Raw genomic sequence first — 24,578 nt, forward strand, 5'->3', positions numbered from 1 at the left:
GAATTATCATTTCTCTTTGTCAACGTACCGTCAGTGAGATATCTCGTGTTTTATATCTCAAAAGTATACAATAACAACAAAATCGATTGTAACTTTATTTCAATAATTCAAGGAGGAAATTGTCGAAATACCGTTGTTCCATGAATGTTCTGTCATCCATTAAGTGGTTGAGGCGAAATTCAACGAAATGTCATGGTACAAGGGATGATTCACCCTTCTAGGGCCAAAAATGGATTAGTTCCAGAGAAGCAGAGAAGATCGAAGCGTGAAGCAGTATAATATTTCGCGCGAATGCGGTAAAGGCTGTTTTATTTCTTTCTAGCGATACACGATTCAATCATCTCGCAGTTACTACAAACTACAAATCTTCCATCCAAATAATATTTATAAAATCTAAGCAAAAGCCCGGGCTATTACCGGACCTAAAATTAAGTAGAAACCTGAATTTCCTTCGAACGACAGCGTCAGAGATTCAAAGAGAACGAGGGGAAACTACCAGGTTTCGCTATCGAAACACGTTTAAGGGAGCCGCAAGGTGGTCCGAAACAATTGTGAAACACGACGAGGGTGGATACGATTTACTCTGTTAAACGTAGGAGCAAGGGGATAAGAGGAAGGAAGGTAGGAAAAAGGTAGAGCGGGAACACGTGGGGTGGTTTTCTTCAGGGACAAAGCTAAGAACCTCGCTGAGAGTATCCCTTTTTCACGGTTTTTGTTCACTCCTTCCGCGTCTCTCTTATTTTCTCGATTGGACTGTCCCTCTCTCGGAGCCATCAAGCCTTATCGTGGTAGCGTCAATCACTCTCTTCGTATACGGTCCAACTTATCGTTCGATTAATCGCACTGACAATGCGCCTGTCGATCCAACTTACCGCCCGCCCTAAATCCATATGGCCCCGACTTCTGATGCAAAATTTTGTTCCCGAAAGTGCCGCTTCGTCCAAGTCGATACACCATGGTCGAGCTTAGAGATACCGTTAATCGGGCAACGTGACGCGGTGGCCGCACACGCGTCAACCTTTTTAGAAGTACGTTTTCATTAAGCACGCTCGGTATCGTTGGTCTTCGATATATATGGAATATAACGTTTACACATATTCTGAAACATTTCACGCTATTTTTCGACGAACCGGCCGATATATATTTGGAACTACTATGATTTATACACTTTCTTATAAGTAGAAGATGGAACTTGCGATATTGTTTAAAGAGATTTTAAATTAAAAGATGATCCACCGTAGTTATACAAGCGACTATAGTATGAAACAATGTAAAAATTTAATGTTCCCTGCAGTTAACAAAAGTCGATGAGAATTTAACGAGGAGATAAGAAGAAAAAAAAAGGGAAGAGAAGGAAAGTAAAAAAGGAAGAGGGACGCAGGAGCTCGAGGTTACGTAAACTCGCCATCCCAACTTCCAGCCGGTCGTCAGCAAAACCGGAAGTGCTGTATGGATCAGACTTGGCGCGCTGGTTGTTTGTTAGTAGACGACTTTGTACAACAGTTCGTATCGTCGGCGCCAAAATGTCTGGACCATTACCATTGGCTGCTTGTTTAACCTCACCGAGATACGCGTATTCTGAACGGTGTGCTCGTGCATCATGATAAATCAATGTGTCCAATCGCGTCCTTCCTAACAGCCAAATTAGCAGTCTCAAAAGCTCAAATTTTTTTCATTTCTGCGCTACGCTGGCTTTCTGGCGAATGCGATTATTCTGTTTCTAGTAAATATCGTTTAAATATCTTACTTGGACAGATGAAAAAATATAAAACCTGGAAACGATAATCGGATGTCTGACATCTGCTCGATATTGTGAATCTTAACACTTCGTAGGCGATCTGTGTCGCTGGTCACGGTCAACTCGTATCGATAATCGTTCTAAACTCCATAAACATCGGATACAAATAATACAAATTATTCAACAACGATACGCGATTACTGCTGTCATAAAAATTCATGCCCGACAAGATACTGATACGATATATTTTCCGATGTATCTTTCGGATAATAAACTATGCAATTTACGATCGAAGTCCTAAAACGACTCCAATAGCGATACGAAATAGTAAACAAATTCAACGCACGCTAAACGCCGTTCGCGTGCAAAGCACGACAGATGCGTAGATAGATCAACCACCACGAAACAGAGAATATAGATACTTTAACGAGATACGAGCGAAATCAGTCGGCAGAGATCTTCGACTTTTGGCGGCGTTCGCAACGGTTCGTTTAGCACTCTATACTTGATTTATGAAAGATACTATATGGGAAATTCGACAGTATCGACGTATTGCGTCATAGCACTGGATTCACTTTTCACGGACGTTGTTCGTACAAATTTCCAAATAATTCTAAGAACAAGAGACGCCAACTTTCGCTTCTAACCCTTCGAGCCGAAAATTTCAACCTTCCCTCAAGAATTTAATTTCGCGAAACTCGTCCATGCTCTACCTGAACTTCGTCCTCGTCTCCACGCCCCGTATCCACTACGATCCACCAGCTGAATTTTTGCCCGTTCCAAAAAAGTTTCAAGCTTACGAAACGTATACGAAATCTTATTACGAATAAAAAATCATTGTCTTCTGCGGGTCTTAATAAACTGAATCGGATCCGTGTCGTATACACAGCGAAACCACGGAATCAACCTGCAACCGATTCGCTGAAAAAGGTGCGTGTGACCCGAAGAACCCTCGTTCATCATGCCGGATGCCTATTCAAATTTTATGGGCCATATTTGTCGCAATTAAGTATCGCGTTTTCGGGCTTATGGGCCAGAAGTATTCCATATTGGTCGCAGGAAGGATCGTTCGGCCGGCTGTCTCGCGGAATAGAGATAAATTCGTGGACTTGACGCGAGGGCAGGGTCCGCAGGGCTGAGTTTATGGGATACCGCGGGGGTAGTAGACACTTTCACGATTCGTCTGACTCATAGTCGACCGAGAGGGACGAAGAAAGTCGGAGAAGAGGCCGCAGAAGCGTGTAAAGCTTTACGAGGATCTCGACGAGAAAGCGAACCGGCCACCGAGCAAACGTGATTTGCAAATCGGAACTGACTGCTCGAATCGTTGGTACTTACAGTTTAAAATCGTTTCTCTCTTACGTCGCGGAATACTTCGTTCCTCCTGTGTGCGTGTGTGTCTACAACTCTTGCAGCTTCTTTCTCAGGCACTTCTGAAAACTAATCAAAATAAACCTATTACTTTTTATCTCTTTATATAATCGTACTTTGTTGCGATTTAGTATCCGATCGATTAAAATATTTCGTTTGAAATAATTGAACGAAGCAGAAAGAAAAGTAGGAACTTAGACAAAATGCCATCGTGGAACGCAAAGTCACAGGTATGAATATATGAAACTAAATCCTGTCGCTCTTACTTCGAGTAATCGATCTATCGTGTGATTCGTCGGATTTGAAATTCAAAGCCGGCGCGCGGCGTGAGACGCGCGAAAAACGCGGCCACAATTTGAATAACAGATACAGAAGCACTGAATTATTCTTGGCCAGAACAAAGGGAAGAAACGGCCGGAAAGAAATCATATCGATAACTCCGTCGTGCAACGCATCGAGCGAGTATTAACTTCTTCGAGAGGAAAGGCGAAAGGTGGAAGGATGAAGGGAAGGGGAAAATTTTCTCCCGGAGGTAGAGCAGGTGCAACCGGGACTGCTCTGACACGTGACAGAGACGAAGAACGAAAGAAGCAAAAAAGTATCGTTGACCGAGAGAGTTTACGGATCGGCTGAAACGTCAGAGGACCAGGAGAACTCTATTTTCGCGAGACAACAAGCAAGACGGCGCCAACGAGATTTTCGCAAAATTCAGCATCCCCGAGAACAAACATCGAACTCGAAGACGACAATTAACGGACGAAGCTTGTGCAAAGACAAGATGACGAGAGAAAAAGTAGAGTATTCTATAAAACGAAAGGAGAATCGTCGAACGTTTGGAAGATTTTACGAGTTAGCTATTAACCCTTCGCTACTGATTTCCCTATCTTTGCCATTACCACAGACGCACGGTCTTTCAACTTACTCGATAATTTTATTTATAAAATCACCGTTACGATACACAAAGATTGATTTGATACGATTACTAATCATCGGGATAACCGTAGAAAAAGAAATAAAGAAAAAACGATATGAAAGAAGCACGGATGAACGAAAAGAGAGGACGGTTCGAGAGAGAGAGAAAAAAAAGCCGAGAGAAGAGATGCAAAGGGAATGGAGAACGCTAGAACGAGGAAGAGTAGGGAAGATAGGAGTTGGAGAGAATCGAGGGAGGTGGGTGCTGGCGGCGTTATGGCGGGCGCCGGGGGTGGCGCCGCGACGCTTTGGCGCCTCCAACGCCGAGACGCTCCGGTGATGTTGGCTCCATATACCTACACATTTCAACCCCTCCGATGTCGCACCCTCCCACGATATTCACGTACACGTAACTACGTGGCCGCAATGACAGTTCGGGATTCTATTTCTCACATGTACAGGTGCATTTTTCTACCTCTCCCTTGGCCCTTCTCCTTCACCTTCACCCCTTCCCTCTTTGTCTTTTTTTTCTCTTCCTACCTTTACTGCCCCGTACTGTACGTTCGCGAGCGTTGAGAGACTCGTCGTAAGGTCCGAGAGAAACACCGAGGACAGAGATGGAATAAATTCTGGATTTTATAACCCGGAAGGCCAGCTTCGGCGTCAAGGTCCTCGATGGACCGCGGGGTGTGGCAGCTGTGCAAAGTTCTTGCACGATCAGTTTCTCGATAGCCTGCTTTCACGTGCTAATCTGGTATTTACCGAGTTAGCGCGTGTACGATATTTCTCCGAAATTTGAATTTGGCAAGGCAATGCCACCCATCGAATTAATTTTACAAGAACATCGGAAAAGCTAGGTTTTCGTAATCGATAAAGATGCTTTCTCTCTCATCCACTATATATCCACTAACAAATAGATATATTCTATAACGAAAATGATATATTATTCGATGTAATCGATTACATGTCTTATTAATATATTTCTCGACCTTTATCTTCACCCGATGACATCGGTCGCAATTAAAAAGATTTTTGACGAAGACACGACGATCCCTAGCCCCATGAACCGTGTAATTTTTCAGGCTTTCAGGCTCGATTGTTTACCGGTTATTTGCAATAATTTACTCGAGGCCACTTATTCACCGATAAACTTCACTTTCGATAGTGTTTATCGCCGGTAGCGCTGCAATTTTCACGTGTAACGAGGAAGTCTGTCGAAAAGCGGAGGCAACAATGCGCGGAAGATGGAATGATCGAGCCGAACAATATGTAATAAAGGGCCTCTTGGGCCGTCGTAAAAAAGGACGCGAGAGATAACTAATAAAGCCACGGCTCATAACGGGTAATCTTATAACGGGCTTGTTGCACACGTAGCTACGTTACGAGAGACAATCTAACCGGCTGTAAATCCGATCAATCGGCACGCGCCTCGTACCATCCACCCTCTCTCGTCACTCTCTCGTCATCCCGTCCCCGAATGTCTTGCGCGTTTCCACAAAATTTTGCGATTAATGGCTTGCCTGCCTTTCACAACCGATCAATAGACGATCTCTCGATGGACCGCGATTTCGTTGTCGATTCTGGTCTCTGATCTATGGTCTCGGCCGGTTAAAATTGATTTAGAACTCTAACCCATGCGATGTTCGAACGTTCGACGGCTCTCAAAGAAGATACGAGCGAATTTGTGGAAAACGAAGGCTGTCTCGTGGTGAGCTGGGTGAGTGGCCAATAGACGATCAAGCGTTGAATCGATACAGTCTAATATAGTTATTTCGATGCTTCTTACGTTGTCGATTTCTGCAACATGACTTAAGTTTAGTTTTTTGGCGGAAATTTCTAAGTAGATTTTGCCATTTCCTCTTCCGATAACGATTCCAAACAATCCGATCCTTTGCTACGCTATGCTTTATACAGCTCCTACTAACTAACGAGATATGTACCGCTAAAAAAGGAGCAAAACGGAACAGTTTCGAAAAGATCGTCGACGCTAAAAGCCAGTTACTCCTGCGTAGGATCGGAACGTCAGCTGAAATGTTCCACCCTGATCTACGGAGCACGCTAAAATCGTCTAATAAGTTGAGTAAACATCGAATCATTGTTATTTTTATGTGCAGCACACGGACCTCCATTGAATCGATGACAACGGAGTGAAAGGTACTTTGAGCTGAATGTACGGATAATCCATTAGACGCGTTGTAACCTAAAACTGCGCAAACAAGGGTGATCTTGGATTAAATGTGACGCCCGGATGGATCGTGGGGATGAACATACCGCTAGGAAAATGAAAATAAGTCGCAGCGAAACAGGTGAGCGACGATGACAACGAACAAATATCACAAACTAGCAATTTCGATAACCAACGAGGCCATTTGCAAAAGTTTCTTTCGTATCACGCAAGCGTACGTCAAGTATCTGTATAATAATTATTACCGCAACGTGACAACTGAAAATAGAAACGATACTTTTATTCTTAGAGGGATGGGCAGAAGACGAATACTGCTTGAATATTGCACGAGTTTTGCAATTAGTTATTATCTTGAACCAATTTGTGTAAATATCGTTATCTCTTTGCAATCTCCATGTCGCGATTAATATCCCAATCATTTTTCACTTTATGCTAATTCGGCCCTTCCGTATCGATATATATATATATATACTTCTATGGTAAAAGAAGCAAACAAAGTTCTATAGTTACAGAGGGTGAATATCAAATAAGCGAAAGTATATCTTTACATTTTAGATACCGATTAGACGTAAAATCCGTCGCTGAGACGCTTACATTTTTCTTTGAATTGATTTACATGCGCCGCAAATGCGTTTCTCGGTACAATCGAAAAAGCAATTAGCCGAGACACTATTTTGCGTTCTATTTAATTCCTATAGCTGCTGGTTTAACGAGATCTGCACGTATACGCATTAATTAAAACGTCAAATGTTCCTGCATCGCTCCGATGAATATCTCCGTGTATAATATAACATGTTAGAAATAATTATACGAGTATGTCCAAATTATACGATACACGCAAGTTTCGGTCGTTGGCTTTGTCACAGAAAAACGAGCCTTACCGAATTTATCGCGAAAGGTCCAGTCCGCAATTTGCGTAACCATACGAATAAGAAATGAGAAAAATCGAAAGCAGACACGAGTATACCTGACGACAACGACTTTATGAAATAAAAGTAAAGCGACGGTATAACGGCAGAGGAACCTGCGATTCATTTCTATTCATTTTCCTATTTACGTTCGTAAAGAGCAATTTACTTACTACACGAGTCTTTGTACCTAAATGTTAAATACTATAAATACTATTAAATACTATAGTTATTTACAATAAATACATTAGACATTATATATACGTTGTACAATAAACATGATATAATTATCTGCTTTCCCTACACCGTGATAGATAACAAGAAATTCGCTTTCCACAATCTTATCGAAATATCACCGTTGTCTTCTGAACATCAGAAAATCCTTCTTGATGACAACGTTGTCTACGGACAACGATGCACTTTTATTCTCAAGGAGGCAATTTAATGGAACAATCGTCCCCTTTTAAATAAATTCCTTAGCAGTCCGTGTAATGTCGCAGAAAAAGTAACGAGGCATATCGTTGTCTCGACGTGCATCGTGCAAGATCGTGCATTCGTGACAAACAGTGTCTCTCAAACGATGCGTCGTCGAATCGAAATCGATTCATCGATCTTCCTGTAATTCTTTTTTTCTTTTTAAATAACCATTAATCCTGTTACTCTCCTTAACATCAACATACCGAGATATTATTTATCGTTGTTATCAGCATCGCTGATATAGTATACATAAACTAGCGACGTAACCTATTAATGAGGATTAAATGTAACAAGGCGTATAATTGGTTCCGAGAGTCCACTTCGTCTCAATGTGGTTCACCAATCGCCATAATGATCCCGTAACGAAGTCGTTTGTTTCCTTCGAGGGAAACGGAGCCACGGAAAAGAAACGAATCTGAAGGGAGAAATATACGAATATTAAGTAAATGACCATGAAATTACATGATTATCCAAAATTACGCAGATCTTTCGCACAGATAATACGAAAATGTTTGACGATACGCGTCGATGTTGAATAGTGCCATGTATATCGTTTGAATATTATTAGATTCATATAAACACGTGAACCAGGGGTTATCAAATCAACGTTGAAACATTTTGATTTCTATCCATCGACAATATCCTATGAAACTTTCAATGTTTTTTTAATGTTCTACGCATCTTTCTCTATTCTTTTTCATTCTTATCTCGACGTTTTGTCTCCTCTAACTATTTCCCCGTTATTATTTAATCGCAATAACACAGGGATAAATAGTAAATAAGTTGCAACGACAAGAACAAAACGTATCAAGCTCGAATAAAAGAATGCAAATGGAATGTGTAGTGTAATATTATTATAATAACAAGAACAACGATAACGATGACGATAACGATAACGTGATGTAACGACGAAACAGAGATAACAATGGCAGAGCATATGAAACGTCCGAACGCAAAACGTTTACACCAGAGATCAAAATAGACAGTTATCTTTCGTTTCTAAAAGAATTATGTTCCAACTTGTATGTTTCGTTTAGGAAAATATCTGTTCTTGTGAAATTTTTATCGAAACAAATGTTAACAAGTGAACAGATATTTTAGAATCTGTATAATAAAAGTTCCACGGACACAAGTTGTTTTAGAACGTGTATTAAATAAGATCACGTGCGTAGGATAAAAGTACCAAACGGACAAAGTACTAGTTTTATACATAACAATATAATAACATATTATTCACGCGTTTATCGAATAGAAGATATGAAAATCATAAAGGATGAACGTTATAAACTGAAATACAATAGCAATCCTATAACACAGGGTCCGGCCAGATAACACGTAAAGCCGACACGACGTGATTCCTTCCGGGAAAAATAAATTTGATTATTTATCGTACGCAGGTATCGCGCCGATTCTAAACTAAACGCGTTCGAACTTTATTTTCGAAAAACGAACCCTTAAACAGAAAAATACCGGCTTATATTTCATACGAAGATATTAATTACTTATGTCACGATCTTCATATCTTTTATTCGATAAACGTGCGAATAGTATGATATTACATTAGTACAATACTTATATATAACTATCGTGTATGTATTCAGTACATTCTTACTTTCCTAAGTGTTCGTTTCAAAGACAAACACAAATAAGCATTGAACTGTGTATCGTTTATGTAAATTACAGATAAATAACATATTCGGAACATCAATCTGACCGTAATAATTATTTAATATCGCTTCGCAGTACTATTCATCGAATAGTATTCAATATTTGTTACTATAATTGAGAACTTTTTAAATCTCCATAAACGAAATATCTGTTCCTCTTATGGAAACACCTTTGGTTCTACGTTTTACACGTTCTGTTCAAAGTAAAACTTACTTTCAAGAAATTTTCTTTGTCTGTTCTCATCGGACAACTTCGAACGTGACAACGTGTTCTAAAAGAGGTTGTACAATCCATGTTTTAAATAGAAGCTATTAAAATTCTTCCACGACTCTTCCGATCGCTGATTTATGTTATTACAAATGACACGTTCCAAGTTATTCGGACGCGTAACTTGTACCTCCCGAGTATTCCATTTCGACTTAATCTCAACGAGTCGATGACAAAATCGATTTCACGCGATTACCCGTCATCGCTGGCTGTGTTGGCCAAGACGCGTAACTCCATTATGATCTTCGCAGAAACACGTGCGTACAGCAACCCTGTAGTTACTTCGTGCACATTGCCTGTATTGCGCGCGCGTACGCATTTCATGCACAAAGAACGCGTTATTTCGAAGCATCGCATATTCTACACGCACCGGACATACGCATGCTTCTATTTATACAGCTCGTACCGGAACTGTGTCTTCCAAACGCACAAACGTGTATTTTGGCCGAGCCAAATGTTTTGTAGCAACCGTGACGAAAATGAATCGATAATCGAAAACGAAGTACTCGGTTGCACAAAAGCGTAATCCCTTTACAGACGCAATTTTTGCCATACAATGACCCACCAGCTTTTACAATGAAACGTTTTAACCGGGCATTTGTTTCGGAAAGAAAAATGATACAAGCGTTCGTAAACTATGAATAGCCCTATGCTATATACACAGATAAAAGATTAATTTCTGGCGAGAAATTCAATTTTATTCTAATTGTAGCTACAAGGATGACGATAATCGTGTATCGTCGTTGTGGGACGATAGAATAACTTGACAAAAGATGAATACATTTCTTTATTACAATGCTTGATGAAAGTAGTGTTACTACGTTTTATATTTATGCTATTTATGTTATCTGTTTCTTAGGCAATGCTAGCGAAAATATTACGTACTCGATATGTTACGAATACATTACGAATCTATCAATTATTTGGTAGATAATTAGTGACAACGAATAAGTAGATTCCTCTTCAATTGCAAACATTATATCGTTATTTCAGAGTTGATTAATCTGTAAGTTTAATGTAGTATACGTTACATAACAGTTGGACTAACTAATCGTTCGGTTAACTGATACTCTCATTAATAACTACGTTAAGAAATCAACATTAACATTTTATCGAGGATACGTAGAATTTCTAATTGAAAACCAAGAATTCGAAACGAAACTATCGTATAAAAAACAGTAATAAATCAAATAAACAAGGATTCTAAAGAAATTTAAATTGCCTGTAACGATTTCGCGACTCGTACGAAAGCATAAAGTTAGTTTTCTCGGTTCATTCATCCGCTTTCAATGGCAAGTAAATCAATTCTACGAAATAAATCAAACGCGCGACCGTTCAGCTTACCAGAGTTATCGACAGCATGAATAATAATATCTAATTCCTGAATGGAAGCGTTTAAGCATCGGTAATAATAACTGCATCGGTAATAATGCAATCTTGATTTCTACGTCATCGTCCACAGAAGAAATGATGCATCGATACTTTTATGTCTCTTAGATTGTTATTTCCATATATGTACGTACGTACATATTCTATCTTATTCTGACTACCTACTTTCACATACTACCGATTTATTTAGTCAAATTCGATACACTTTATGTAACTTCGTATGATATAATACAATTTTTGGTAGTAGAAAAGTCCCGAATATTTTCTTTCCAACGTTTTAAAATTCTTCCATTAGATATCTTCAATGTACGTTAGACATATGCTTGCCGTCTTCGGTACGTATATTCAATTTCTATATGCAATTTGCTCATGATCATTATCCTGATAAACAAAGACGGAATTTTAAAACTGTATATCTCACAAGCGCTATTTATATAAATAATAAGTATGTCCAAGAAACGCGGATGCTTATGCATTTCAAATATTTAGTTATTATTAACTGATATTTAAGGAGCGAAATAAATGTTTATCGTTCATCTCTATGTCTGTTAGAAAATCAATTACTTAAACATCCGCGGCTTAGCGACAAATAAACTTAAATAGTTAGTGAATAATTTAAATCCTGGGCCTAGGGATTCCTAGCCTTTAACCAACCGTGCGTATAAAAAGAACTAGAGATATAGCTAGAATTTAAAACATTTCATACCCGATATTGTTGACAAATGAAGGGAGAAAACAGGGGAATTTGAAACGAATTATAATTAAATTTGAAGAAGTTTGGGGTTACAAATGATTGGATATCGTGCAATTCATTCGAATGGCAATATCCCGAGCGATATCTCCGTTGGAAATGAGTCACGAGGGCTGTTCGAGGCCTTCCGCTTCCGCGAGGCCTTTTTATTCGCGTCGATCGGAGAATAAAGATCGTCACTTCGGATAAACTCAATGAAACCTTAAAGCCGAGTTCTCAACTGGCTCCAAGTGGATCGCGATAATTAAATTGTGAGTCTGGCTCAATTCCACGGAAATAAATCTGCGGAGGAGCATCGGTCACGCACCGCGCGAATTAAGAACTCTAAATCCGAAAGTGCACGGCAAACATAGGAAAACTGTGTGTTTCACCATCCACTAAACCAACTTTTTTCATTCCTTTTTCTATTAAAGGCAATTTGTAATGAGAAAATGTTTCTCCTTTCATCGCGCTTTCTGCCGTTTCGAATTTACAGTTTCTTTTTTTTTTTTAAATAAAAAAAATCCTATTTTTTATAAATATACGCCTATATAGTTCTACAGAAATACTAGTTTGGAAACTTGTTACTATTTTACCAACTTATTTGTATTCCATTGTTATTCTGTTTATTCCGACTGTATCGGACGACTTATCAAACTTAATAACATTCTATAACGTAAAAAATTCTATTAAAAGTAAAAGAACAGAGAATTCAGTAGTTTCAGGTTGTTCAGAGAATTCGCGTTAGAGTAAAACCGACGAAACGAATGCAACAAAAAAGAAAGGAGAAAGAAAAAAAAAATAGGCACGCGTGAAAGAAGGGGAATTGCAAAGTAGTTCAATAATCGTCAAAGGCTAAAAATTAATCGAACGTCGCGACCCGATAAATCACCAATATGCTTTTAAAAAATCACTATGACCCACCCGTCAAAAGACCATAAAAAGAGCTATGACAATTTTACTTCGACGATATTTTCAAAGAATTTAAGGTAATCGAACACCGATACGGGACGTGTTACGTATTTATTACTACACCGCCGAAGAAAGGAGAGTTGATTTATATATTTCCCCCGATGGATTCAAAAAACAAAAAAATAAAAAATGACCTTAAGGGCACAATACGAGAAAGGGTATCTTATCTAAGATTCCTGGAGAAAATTAGGCGGATGAAAAAAAGCGAAGAAGATTAAAAACAAAGTAAAACAAAAGACCCGGTGACATCGCGAGGAATTAAAAACCGTGGCAAATCGTCGATGCGAAATCGGAACGAATTTTCTAGGGTCCCGAACTTGGCCAAACGCAGAAACTTAATAAAGTCTCGTGAACAGTGGTAGCAGATGGGTTTCCCTATTTAACCTCTTACAGCCTGCCTATTGATTTTCTCCGGTCCTATTGTTTTGGCACGTCGCGCATTTAACGAAACGTAAGAGAGAAACGGGAGGAACGAGAGGAGAGCATCGAGGAGAGAGTACGATACAGAGTAAAGTGTTGGCGAAATCTACTTCGATGATCGATTTGCGAAACGTGAAACAAACGGCACAAGTTGATGCACAGACGCACGAGCGGAGAGGCCACGAGCTGTCAATTTGTCGCGATGTTGTGAATCATCTCTATTTCGGGAGACACCCGTTTGGTGGTCCTACCCCCTTCGTTTTTGAGGTTAGCTCGCCCGTAATCCGCCTCGACTCTCAGACGTATACGATCATATACGGCCAAGAGGCAGGTATATGCCTCTAAGCGATTAATAAAGTAACACGGAAGATCGCGTTTTATCGGTGTGAAAACGAGCAGGAACGATTGGAAAAGTCTAAACGAGAGCAGCACGCCCATCTGTCGGAAATCACGGAAAAATCAATAGGAACCGGCAGCATCGCCACCAGCCGTCGGTTTCGCGATATTATCCGGCTATTCGTACATTCTACTCACCGTAAAAAATATCCATAGATAGAAAAGAAGCCCTGTTTCGTTGCACAAAATCAATTTGTCACTTCGGGCACAACCACACGTCCGACAACACTCTTGCGACTCCACCGTTTCAGTTTCGAGCGTTCCTCTCGTTCAAGGTCAGTGACGGCGCGTGTCACGAAAAAATTAAGGCGCCTTGAGTACCCTTTTCGAACGAGACGGCAATTGGCAAACGTCTTTTTTTCTAGTTTCTTTTTTAACTGAATTACTTCGAATCAGAAATATACTCGTTATACCGTTTCAATGCATTCTAACGTATAGTTGCAGCGATATTTACAACAATGAAATTTTAATGTTTAATATCTAATATTTGTAATTGTAATATCCGATCGAAGATTTTAATTATAAAAGGTGCCATAATTTTATACGAGTTATAAATAAATAAATAAAAGTGCTATTATCTTTTGAAAATCTTGTTTCGTGTATTAGGCATAATCGGATTAGTATATCTATAAATACGATGAATAATACCAATAAAGTATATCTTCTTAAGTACTATTACTACGTTTCTATTGCTAAATTCTTAAACGTTTTTTTATCTTTACATTGGATCTTAAAGATTCACTCGAAAATCGTATTACCTCAAAATATCAATATTACTATGCTTATTTAGGAATTTGTTAAAAACATTTTATATTTCGTTAAAAATGTTCATAATCAACTGTATTATGTGTTTCTTACTGTCCAATTACGAAAGTATGTACTTTAAATAAATTTAGAAGTTATGCAGAAAATTTCTGATAATTATATCAGCAGGTAATTTTCAAATCACGAGATATTTAATTAATTTAATTTTTCGTTTCAGAAAATTTCAATAACACGATGATCGATAACAATCTCGCGCGGGCCTCGCCGCGCTACGCACTTCCCTGGCTTCATCCAAATAACTAATCCAAATAAACAGACTCTCCTCTAAAAATAAAAAGAACCAATCATACGCGTGACAAGAAAACACAGCGAACGATCTCCGAATGTTTCGCTTCCTGAAAAGCCGTGAAATCTAACGACGATAAGAGAACGATTTAAAAAGTTCGCTGGTTCGCTGAGAATTATCTCAAAAAATCCGCGAGAAACGATAGATTTCCATAAAAACGTGTTAGGAGGTCCGTGCAAGTTGTAAGTAAAGCTGGAAACAAATCCAGCATCGGGTACAGAATCGAGACCGCACCAAATTTGGTCATGCCAGCCAGTCTCCATTCAGAACCGTGTACGTTTCGTAGTACGCAATGATGTAACGCGCTTTACGCTACTCCGTGTATCGTATTCCGTGAAATCAAATAACAAGAATTCGTTATAAACGAACACAAACGGAAGAGAATCTCCGTCCCGATTTTTCATTCTTCTATCTTGTTTTTGTCACATGCAAATTTAACCTGCTGAGTAATAGCATGAGACTGAAATCCAAAAATATTACTCTCCTTCGTACAGTATGAATGTGTCGATGACATCACGTTTTTTCGTTATCGTATATTACTCGCGTAGTTTGTGTTGTTAAAAAACTGCTCGTCTTTCGTTTAACGAGTTTTCTGGGACGTCTTTATAGTTTGAGGCATAGAATATGCAGAAACGTGTATTACGGTTTGCCAACGGGAAATACACGATTATGTATAATTACACGATCTCTGACCCACGATACGAATAAGTTATAAAGTTGCTAAAGTGTAAGGGAAGTGAACGCCGATGTTATTCGTATAGGTGATATTGCCAATTATTGACAAACTTACTTCTTTGTCGTAAAAAGTCCAATACCTCCGAAAATCGACACTGTCGATTCGAGCCACGCTTAATCACGAACTTCAACTTGATCTGGATATCGTAGAAAAACCGATATCGCACGTATCAAGTACACAGGACAAACATAAATCCTCACGCTTCATTTTAAATCCACTATACAGCCTCTAAAACGAGCCACTCGCTCTACCGCATATACCACTTTTACCAGGCCAAGTACCAGTCGCCAGTTCATTATTCGTTCAAAATAAACGTTCGTGTACCAGCATGATTCCCGTATGCTTCTCCCCTGCGACTTCCCGAAAATCCTTGTTGTCTTCGTTTCTCGTTGGATTATTATATAACGAGGTCGGAATTAAAAGAGTTACGCGGAAAAGTATGACACATATCGGCCATCCGGTATTTATCTACACACGAAGGAAGTGGTCGTCGATTTTCTCGCAACGCGATGACCAACGTCCACGGCCGTCGACACGCCGTGAAATTGGCGTGGCGAATAAAATGACGAGAAGGACGATTAACAGCCTGTTGCTTCTTCTAATCGCGTAGGCCACCCACAAGACGCGTAAGCTCGCGCGTTCCTCGCATTCTTCGCGCGTCGGCGGCGCTACGAAAGAAAAATAAACGTAGGCGTCTTTTTCACGTTGTCGTTGTCGCCCAACAGAATGCACCTGTGCATAAACCGGCAGGGCGTGGGCGATGCTCGATATACGTAGCGGGCAAATAGCTCGGGATACGTGGGCACGACCTGCATTTCAAATGCCTCGAGGACAATCCGACTGCGTTTACGTGATTTTTCAACCAGCCCGGAAACTTTAATCACGCTTTCTCGCTCGGTTCGACGTACGATTTATGCAACTTTTGTGTTACGAACCGATCGCAAGTAGAGAGCAAGCGACGATATTACGAACGATATTTTTCCAAACACGTTGGAATTTCCCATTGTTTATAATAGTTTGTCGCGATGAATATACCTATGGTAGTCATTCGTTTTTCGAGAAACTGAATACCAATTATGCGATAACCGTGCAAACGTCTCTTGTAAAATACGAAGTAGTTTTTTAAGAAGAAAATCATCAGAATCGAGAAATCTATTAACACGGAAAAAGCGTATTCATAGCCGACTTGGCGTCACGCATGAAGAGAATAGGAACGGGGCCAGTATTTCGTTGCCAAAATCTTAATAATTACCTCTACTTTGTCGTCGTTACAGCAACGTTACAACTTTAACAACCGATTCTCGTCCGACACATCGTTTTTCAAATTATATTCGTCCGTCTTGCAAAGCTCTGTAACATTTGCGCTTGTTCCGTCGATAAAAAATAGACAAGTGGTACCAGGAAACAAAGAGAATCGTTTTATCATTTTACGTGAAAAGGTTATTTCGTTACGACACGCTTTTACAGGAAATAAACGTAATACATTCTGCGAGTGTTCTCGGGGACTTTGGAAGTGTGTATTTGAGAAACCAGGACAAACCGACATCGATTGGAAAGTGGATAGCACGAGATAAATCTTGCGCTTCCAGCGTCAAAGAGAAAAGTTTCGGTTGGACAGTTGCCAGGACGGCGCTTATAATCCAATTTTCATTCATTTCTGCTTTTTTACCGCACGAGGAAAATGTTTTCTCTCTTGTGGAAAACGTTAGCCTTGGCCTGCCTTATCATCCGTTTCCTGCGGGGACTCCAAGATGGAGCAAGCACCGCTCACGTCGAGCTGATAGCACAATTTTATGAGTATGTTAGCGTTTCGTTTAATGAATAAATTTTTATTCTACGTTCGAAGGTTTGTGAAATTTTTATCGCGACAAACGGTACCAACGTTAATTGGAAAATAAAATTTATCGCACTTCCTAAGGGTATAATATACTTCTCTTCTACTCAGGGCCTGAGTGCACCCCAAGAATTACAGAATTCGTTAAATTTCGCAAAGCTGAAGTAATATTCAAACGGTACTCGTTTATTTGCCCTGCTGTTTGTTCTATTTTGCTTTATGTTGCGCATATAAAAAGTATAATATCACCGATCAATACGTTACAATATGCGAATGTATTAATAATGATAATTTTGCAACTCGTGAAGTTATTAAAATTTTCACAAAGTTCTTATTGCTTGCTAACGAAATTTTTTCGCACTTTTTCCATAAATCGTTGTCGCGCGATTAACAATCATTCTTTATCCCTCATCCTATTTCAGCAAAGCAAACACGGAAGACCAAGCATCCATCTCCAAAGTCCTATCTCGATCAACATCTCCATGTGGCTCCTGGAACCACGAATGAATCAGTTTGTCAAGCGATCGCCAGGCAACTCATTTTTGGAGCAAACCGGCAGATACTGGCACCGTTCCTCGGCCCTTCAATGGCAATAAATATAGGAACAACCCCCGGAGATGCCTCCATCTAGCAATTTCCCGCTCCTTTCTCTCTCGGACAAGTTTATCACCCCCTTTGTCCTATCCATCGTTCGCGATACACCCTGTCGTCGAATCGTTGCTACACCAATCCTAGAAACTTTCTCCATTATATACATCTCATGTACCTAGGAGAAACTTTATCGAGCACCGAATCAGATTGATATCGGTGGAGCTAGATACATGGAAGTTGTAAGAATGAGTCAACTACCCGAACGTCTGCCCGCTAGCAAGCATAGCGTTCTAACGTTATCGGAGCTTTTGAACCTTTTCAGGGGCATAAAACGTCGTTATTCCTTTTGTGACAGATATGCTGGCAGCAGGGTCGTTTCAGATGAAATCGTCGAATAAAATTGTTTCTACGATTTTGCTTGCGCACGATTGAGAGATACAGCGTGAAATTTTGAAAGTAACAGAAATTTGTCGCGGACGTCGAAATTAGCGAAAGACTTTGCTCGATTGTGTAACGTGCGAGGGTTTCGTAACGCTCCAGACAATTTTTATCAATTGTGACATTCTTCTCGTTAAATAATCTCATTCGACGATTACGAAACTTCTATCTTGACGAATGTCTAAACCATGATCCATGATCCTAAAGCTAGATCGTTGTATCGTCTTTTTGTAGTGATTCAATGATCAAGCACCCGAGCCTATTCTTATTCTGAAACTAATCTCCTAGACCGACACGTGCCGTTTCCCATTCCAGGAACAGAATATCCGCCATCGGCACAAGCTACAAGGTAGTTTTCGCAAAGAAGAGAAACAGTCTGCAGAGGAGGATGCAACCAGATATAGAGAAATCGTCGGGGGCAGAGCAACGAGGAGAATAGATTTTATGGGGGAACTTCGGAAGCCTGGAACCGGGGGTCGTACTGGCGGTGGCCATAAAAAAACTAGGCGCCCGCTTCAGGATACGACGAGATAGGATATGTTTTGCCAAAAGCTGGGAAGCGTCGCGACGGCGCCAGGAAGTCTGGAGCCAATGTCCCGGGCTCTCCTGGTTACTGTCAATTCCAACTGACTTCTATCCCAGAAATTCGTCCCAAAAACTACGTCGTCGTTGTGTTTTCGCTTTGCTAAATTCTTTATTATCGTTATATTTTTCGATAATATTATAATTCTTCCTCTTGATTATTTACCGCGGATGATACATAATAGCTTTAAAGAACGAATCAATGCTGTGTTATTCGTAACATAATTTTTTTGGCATAAATACTCAAAGCAACGTGAATTACTTTTTAGAAAAGGCAAAACCGTCTCACTACTGTTACGATATCGTTAGGAAAATTCACTTCTGTTATCAAACTATATTTTCCAGTGCACTTGTGACAAAAGAAAGAACGATTCTCTCGAGGGAGAATCGTAATTCGTTCTGTGGACACGGCGTTTCACGTGACGTTTAACAATACAGGAGGATTAACCACGAGCAAAGGGTGAGGGACAGAAAGAATTCTATACGCAGTGGAGGGAAAACTTGGCAAAGTTTCGTACGAAAGGGTGTTCCTTCGCGTGCTACTGTGCGAGTTCATCTCCGTTTTGGATACAGATGATTTATGAGCGAGACGACGGCAAACGATGGACATAAATCCAGGAATAAATTCATTTTTCTGAAAGGTTTCGATCGTCTCCGTGCCAGATTATGGTCTACCCAACCCACTGCTATTGCTTGAGATATGTAGATAAGATACAAGTTTGCATTATGCGAGCCAGGGAATAAATACGTCTTTCGAAGGATAGTTCTCGGAATTTATTCGAGGAATCCATTTATCTCGATCTGTTTATCTGTGCGAACTGTTGCAAGGAACTTCTCCACGCGAATTCGATGAGTCACAAAGACGACGAGTATCCTTGTAAGTCTGTGCTTTTTCGCTGAACGTACAGCAGAAAGAAGATTTTCAGGTGAAGTTCCCTAGTCTGCAAATCTTATCGCTACCTTTTAAACGTTTCTTATAATTCTCCAGTTGTTCACAGCGTTACAATCTACCAGATATACACTCGTGGTAGAAGTGAAATCTATTAGAAAGTCGCTTCCCTACGAACCTTACACATCGGTCCTATAATATTCATCCAACACAATTCGTTCGTATTTAGATGTTTCTACCTCATATAGTTTACGATTTTCTCGCCGCCGGAAGAAAGGGAATGCAGATACGTCACAAGACCCTAAAAGAGTACAATGGAACAAGCCCTTGCGAGTTCAGTCGAGGATGATTCGACAAATTCTCGATCGTACGCGTGGGGGATGCGCACCGAGAGCAAGAACGAAGCGTGTGCGGCTATCGAAATCACCATAAAAAGTTACCCGTGTCTAATGCGGCAACCGTGAATCGTAAATTCGAAGAGAATTTATGCGTAGAACGATTTCTGCTCGAGTTCTCCCTGATGAAGACGATGATTTATAACACGACGGTCTTGGATATTTAACAACGATGTTTTATAATCACTTTGACGTTCTACGATATTCGTTTCTCTTTATTGCTTGGTACAGAGTTTAAGAAGATTTTCGATTATGGGTACCAAGTATGTAAATATAAGTTATCGTTTTAATAATATGTAAACTTCAAAATGAACTGGATGAAATCAACAATTGAACAACGATAGAATAAAGTTGATACGATAAAAGAGGCATGGCTCGATCCGATCGAATAAACACCGAGCGTGCGCATTTTCTATAGAATGATTAGCGTGGCGACTTCCGGCGGACTCCCTGCGAACGACGAGTTTCCGGAAAAAGCATCTCGCTGACAAATGACACGTCGTGATTCTCTGTTCGTCCAAGCGGATGTGACGACGTATCGCTAGCTTGTCTCGTCCCCCTTCTATCTCTCCGCTGTTTCTTCCCTTACAGATTCGTTCTCCCTTTTCGTACGCGGTCGTCGTTTTCGCCCGACTGACTTTTCAGATTCCATGGAATCATCGCCCCCTTGGTCCCCTTGATATAAAAATAGCTGGCGGAACCGGATACCGGAAGCGCGGCAGGGCACCACCCTAACGATACAACGAAAATCCAAGAGCCATGGAAACCAAGGAGCTTCCCTCGAGTTCTATTTCGATTTGTATCCATGGGACAGAGAAAAATTGCATCAAAGTGTAATTAATTCGAACGGCCCTGCCTCGGTAGATAGTTCGTCGACGTCGTAAATATCCACGAGTTTCCTGATAATTAATTTTTATTAATTCCATTTCCGTTAATGCGAAAATAATAACGTAATTCGCGATCGATTTTTGCTGCCTAATATTTTTGGTAAATAAGATCCGAATATTCTTGTTCGTTGTATATTTCATTTGTTCGTAATGTGATAATATGTTATTATCTACGAATTCTCAACTGGTATCGTCGAGTCGTGGATTACCGCGACAGTTCGTGTTAAGTAAGTGACAGTGTGCCGACTGACAACGCTACTATAAACTGGTTTGTTACAGTTGGTCCCTATTTCCATGACCACTGTCTTAAAAGGTATCGAGGACGCGTTACTCGAAACGATAGACGAAATGGAACCCCTGGGGTTAATTAAATCAGCGAGAATCGTCGCATCGTTTCTGTACGCGCCGTTAAAATTATAAACTCGAATTAGCACACGTGTCGCTCGTAATTTGGCTCGTTACATTAACTCCCTCGTATAATGCATCGCGTCAAATGTTTTAACGCAAGAAATACCCCTAGCGACCACCAAAATGAAATATCACATAGTATAATTCGTCAAGCATAAGTTGAAATCGTAAGAAAATCTATCGAAACCTTACTACATCTTACGATCGTTACGATAACTATACTACGATTTATAAAAACTGTTCCTTTATCTTGATCTTTATCTATGTCCTTTATTCCACGGCTGAAGTAATTTCATGAATTTCTTCTTATAAAGAACGATCGATGTAATTGCCTCCGAACGAAGTAAACTTTTTCGACTGAACACGATAATGTTACGCTACTAAATTAGCTTGAACAACAAAAAATGCAAATAAATGACGGCAGACGTGGATTGCGAATGAAACGACTGTTAACAAGTCCCTGGAGGAAAGAAGGAAGAGGGAATTGCTGGCGCAAACTGTGTCGAGGGTGTTAACTACCGTAGACGAGATACTTGACTAACCCCTGGCATTTAAATCGCATCGAGCATTTGGCCACACGGTGCATTAGTCCTGGTAGAATGATCATGGATATACGAGCAAAGGGATGTATCGTACCGGGTGTGGACTTAAGTAATGAACGTGTTCACGGGGTGCGAATATTAAATTACAAGTGCTCGCGTACGGCGCACCATAACGCAATATACATATACGGCTACACGTAATTCATCGTATCGTTTGCTTCGTATTGAGCTTCGATACCTTGCAATACGTATGACTCGTTGCTTTTTCAAAGTTTGTATCTTTTAAAGATCCTAAGTAACACCTTTCTTTTTCATGCCCATTCTTTTCATTCTGTTCTTCCATTCTATCTTTTTATTTCAAACTTTACCAACATAACTGTGACAATCGCATCTCGTTATAGCGTCAGTGATGTTTCAAAAAGTTTGGCATAGAATGTTCTATGGTAAATGTTCGAACACTTTCGAGAGTCATCGTGTATCTATAGATAAAGCACCCGTCCTTTCGAAAACATTAAATGGGATACGAGTATTCGAAAGCTCGATAGAGCGAATACACGCGAACGGCGGAAATTCGATCATGCCATTGGCTCGCATTTTCACGAGTTTCCGCGTCCAATTTGTAGGATATATAGCTGGCAGCGGTGATCAGGTCCCTCGGATCGTTCCTGCACCCCATAAATATCCAGAAACCACATAAACTGACCATTCTGAGTGGCTAGCTTCCATCTACGTGCGTCGAAATTCTCGTGAAAGACCCCCGCCGGTAGAATCGCGTGTCCACGAGAGACAAAAGTTACTTACCCTTGCGGCGAGCTACGCAGGATACACCCCACCTACAAGGGGTTGCTACGTACACTGGCCAGTGTACACAAACCACCCCTGACAGGGCCGAATAAAGAGGACGCTCCTCGACAGATTACTGCTTAAGTGGTTCGATACTCTCCTCTTAAGTAGTCGCTACTTTGTTTTCCTCGGTCGTCACTTTGCAACGGAGATAAAAGCCTACGTTTCCACGTTCGGTGGTTCGTTCTCTGTAACACCATAATGAATTATGTATCAACGAGTTGCAAAAAAGAAAAAGAAGAAAGAAAAAAAAATAATAATCAATTTAGGCTATGAATATTCCGAGATTTTGCACATCAAATAGTAAATATATAGAGGTTTATGTGTAGGAGAATGATCGATCGGTGTTGTTTAAAATAATAAATTAGTATACAGGCTATATTCGCTAACTCATGTGCCGCTATAGATATCTTCATTTCGCGTACGTCAACGTATTATCGTTGCCATATCGATCGTTTAAATCGCGTAATTCGTACGAAACAATTTCTTTGCTAACTTTGTATTCGCTGTCAGAAAGATTAAAAGCTAATGAACATTAGCATGAAAGCTATACGGGAAAGCGAGGAAAGTCTAGTACCCCTCCCGGTGACGAAGGACGATTAATAATAATTAAAATCGAATTCAGTGTCCAAAGACACCCCTGTAAGCCGGGCAAAAACATCGTTGATCTATGATTCTCGTGAAAGATTATAAATGTCATCATCCCTAGTGTTCTTTCTTGCTCAATAAATTCTTATTGTTCCTTGCCCGACGAACCTTGACGAACAAAGTCTACTCCCAGGCTTGCGATTCCATGGACGATCAATTTTTATGCTTTATCGCAGAAATTTTCTCTCTGAGAAATGGAAAAAATACGCGATATCGTCGACAATCGCGAATAATATCGTATACATCGACATCGTAGTATCGTATGTATTGTTATTTTGTATAACACCTTCGCTTCGCCTAAAGATGATCCCAGTGTATTCAATTTTTGTCAATTCCCCATTGTAGGTTCGTACATATCGTACAAACTCCATTACCCACTCAAATCTGCCAATTAACATTTATTCGTTCGTATACGCCAATCGCGTATTACTCAACACATTCGTTAATCGAATAAATTGCGCGTTAATCGTCGCTGCACAATCCAACATTTAACCAAACTGAACAGATACGTAATGAATAAAATTAGGGGTTGTTCGTCGTAGGGGTTGATCCTAGCAGGAGGAACGATAACACGATCTCGACAAAACGCAGGCTTCCCCGCTCCCGTATGAATATGACTTTCAATCGAGCCACCCCAAAAGTGCAGCCGAGCTTTTAATCAATCGAACCGATAGACGCGTTTTGGCAATTCGATCAACCAAATCGTTCGGTGAATTACGTCCCCGACTATCCTAAATCATCCTCCTTGCATCGGGACCGATTACATAAATCGCGCATTTCGTGTATTGCTCCATTCTATACGCCTCGCTTTCGTACATAATGTGTATACTGGGTGTTCCGTAAAGCTTGGCCTAAAGTTTGTAGTTGTCGAAAAAATGAGCAGTGGAAACGTTAATTCAGAGTATCGATCTAACGAGTATCAAGGAGAAGATGAACTCGGAACGTTGATAACCGATTAAACTGTACTGAATGTATAAAAAATACGCGTCCTGGCCGCTATCTAATATATATTAAAATCAATTTTTTATTGCATCGTATAGAACTCGTTTCAAACAGGGTTGTTGAGAAGCAAAAGATTTCGGAGGAACCACAGGTCACAACTCAACCATTTTCTTGAAAAATGACGTAAAGTTCCATTGTCCGCTGCATTGACATTATTTACAATATGTTTACACCTCGCAATTAGATAAAGAGCAAATAACGTGATATTAACGAAGAAGCAGGGAATTATTTATTATGAT

The 24,578-nt window shown here is 40.1% G+C and overlaps 1 protein-coding gene across 4 annotated transcripts in view; it reads right to left on the reverse strand.

Moving 5' to 3' along the window:
• Positions 1-13,794, reverse strand: part of LOC126872287 (talin) — a 43,935-nt gene extending 30,141 nt beyond the window's left edge. Inside the window, exons 1-2 of one of the 4 annotated variants that reach the window (XM_050632020.1) lie at positions 13,572-13,794; positions 3,077-3,178 (exon numbers count right to left, since the gene is read on the reverse strand). The gene's annotated coding sequence lies outside the window, so the exon portion shown is untranslated. The remainder of the gene's footprint in view (positions 1-3,076; positions 3,179-13,571) is intronic. The other 3 variants (XM_050632015.1, XM_050632019.1, XM_050632018.1) reach the window with 3 other exon arrangements.
• Positions 13,795-24,578: the final 10,784 nt, after the last annotated feature.

Source organism: Bombus huntii, chromosome 13 (assembly GCF_024542735.1).
Source record: "Bombus huntii isolate Logan2020A chromosome 13, iyBomHunt1.1, whole genome shotgun sequence".
Taxonomy (NCBI): domain Eukaryota; kingdom Metazoa; phylum Arthropoda; class Insecta; order Hymenoptera; family Apidae; genus Bombus; species Bombus huntii.